The 2,373-nt window shown below is 53.1% G+C and overlaps 1 non-coding gene across 1 annotated transcript; it reads left to right on the top strand.

The window, feature by feature from the left end:
* The first annotated feature begins 203 nt into the window (after window positions 1–203).
* LOC142794515 (small subunit ribosomal RNA) lies at window positions 204–2,018 on the top strand. Its single transcript, XR_012892406.1, has one exon. It is a non-coding gene; the product is annotated as a small subunit ribosomal RNA (ribosomal RNA).
* Window positions 2,019–2,373: the final 355 nt, after the last annotated feature.

Below are 2,373 nucleotides of genomic sequence, written 5' to 3'. Positions count from 1 at the left end.
ATGCAACGAAAAAGAGCGAGCATGAACGTGCTTCTTGCCGCACGGCTCCCACTCGTCTTTCGGGAAGGTTGTGCCGTAGCGAGCTCGAACGCCGTCATCTCGGAGTGCAAAATAAGCGTGTTGGGGCGCCTGAAGGTGGCCTCCGCCGCACACAGACTGCGTCCGGCCCGCCGAAGGCGAGGACGGACGCGCAGTCGAACGATTACCTGGTTGATCCTGCCAGTAATCATATGCTTGTCTCAAAGATTAAGCCATGCATGTCTAAGTACATGCCGAAATAAGGCGAAACCGCGAATGGCTCATTAAATCAGTTATGGTTCCTTAGATCGTTTCTTCCTACTTGGATAACTGTGGCAATTCTAGAGCTAATACATGCAGTGAGCCTGGAGCCCTTTGGGTAACGGGTGCTTTTATTAGACCAAGATCGATCGGGTTTCGGCCCGTATTGTGTGGTGACTCTGGATAACTTTGTGCTGATCGCATGGCCACGAGCCGGCGACGTTTCTTTCAAGTGTCTGCCTTATCAACTTTCGATGGTAGGTTACTTGCTTACCATGGTTGTTACGGGTAACGGAGAATCAGGGTTCGATTCCGGAGAGGGAGCCTGAGAAACGGCTACCACATCCAAGGAAGGCAGCAGGCGCGCAAATTACCCACTCCCGGCACGGGGAGGTAGTGACGAAAAATAACAATACGGGACTCTTTTGAGGCCCCGTAATTGAAATGAGTACACTCTAAATCCTTTAACGAGGATCAATTGGAGGGCAAGTCTGGTGCCAGCAGCCGCGGTAATTCCAGCTCCAATAGCGTATACTAAAGCTGCTGCGGTTAAAAAGCTCGTAGTTGGATCTCAGTTCCAGACGAGTAGTGCATCTACCCGATGCGACGGCTCGGACTGAACATCATGCCGGTTCTTTCTTGGTGCACTTCATTGTGTGCCTCGAGATGGCCGGTGCTTTTACTTTGAAAAAATTAGAGTGCTCAACGCAGGCGAGTCGCCTGAATAAACTTGCATGGAATAATAGAACAAGACCTCGTTTCTGTTCTGTTGGTTTTTGGAATACGAGGTAATGATTAAGAGGGACGGACGGGGGCATTCGTATTGCGGCGCTAGAGGTGAAATTCTTGGACCGTCGCAAGACGAACTACTGCGAAAGCATTTGCCAAGAATGTTTTCATTGATCAAGAACGAAAGTCAGAGGTTCGAAGGCGATCAGATACCGCCCTAGTTCTGACCATAAACGATGCCAACCAGCGATCCGCCTGAGTTACTCAAATGACTCGGCGGGCAGCTTCCGGGAAACCAAAGTATTTGGGTTCCGGGGGAAGTATGGTTGCAAAGCTGAAACTTAAAGGAATTGACGGAAGGGCACCACCAGGAGTGGAGCCTGCGGCTTAATTTGACTCAACACGGGAAAACTTACCCGGCCCGGACACTGGGAGGATTGACAGATTGAGAGCTCTTTCTTGATTCGGTGGATGGTGGTGCATGGCCGTTCTTAGTTGGTGGAGCGATTTGTCTGGTTAATTCCGATAACGAACGAGACTCTAGCCTATTAAATAGGTGCGGGGTTCCCAGCACCTTACAACCTTCTTAGAGGGACAAGCGGCTCCTAGCCGCACGAAACAGAGCAATAACAGGTCTGTGATGCCCTTAGATGTCCGGGGCCGCACGCGCGCTACACTGAAGGAAGCAGCGTGTCTTTATCCCTGTCTGAAAAGACTGGGTAACCCGTGGAACTTCTTTCGTGATTGGGATAGGGGCTTGCAATTGTTCCCCTTGAACGAGGAATTCCCAGTAAGCGCGAGTCATAAGCTCGCGTTGATTACGTCCCTGCCCTTTGTACACACCGCCCGTCGCTACTACCGATTGAATGATTTAGTGAGGTCTTCGGACCGATGTCCGGCGCGGCCTTTCGGTTGCGCCGGTCTGTTGGAAAGATGACCAAACTTGATCATTTAGAGGAAGTAAAAGTCGTAACAAGGTTTCCGTAGGTGAACCTGCGGAAGGATCATTAACGGATTGTGAAGGGTGAGCGCCTCAGCTGCGTCTGCGCCCGACACTTTCTGCCGCTGACCCCGTTTGGACGCGGGGTCGGCTTTTCCCCACGGGGCTGCCTGAATGTGGAGCGGCACCCCGTGACAAATTGTTGCGCCCAGCGGACGCCAACACCGCGACCTTGGACGGTCGGCCAGGTGGCGGACGCGGGTACAAACGGCGCAACGCACTCATAGGTCGGCTTTCGACCCGCCACTGCACCGTGGCTCGAAGCGCTCGAAATGCGCGACCCGACCGCTGCGGGACCGCCTAGTACTGTAAACAGGAGCGGCGGAGCGCGAACGGCGAGTCGTGGTTACGTCGGTAGAAGGCGA

The sequence above is a fragment of the Rhipicephalus microplus genome, unplaced genomic scaffold (genome assembly GCF_043290135.1).
Source record: "Rhipicephalus microplus isolate Deutch F79 unplaced genomic scaffold, USDA_Rmic scaffold_445, whole genome shotgun sequence".
In the NCBI taxonomy this organism is placed as follows: Eukaryota; Metazoa; Arthropoda; class Arachnida; order Ixodida; family Ixodidae; genus Rhipicephalus; species Rhipicephalus microplus.
This window is presented reverse-complemented; position numbering and strand designations above follow the sequence as displayed.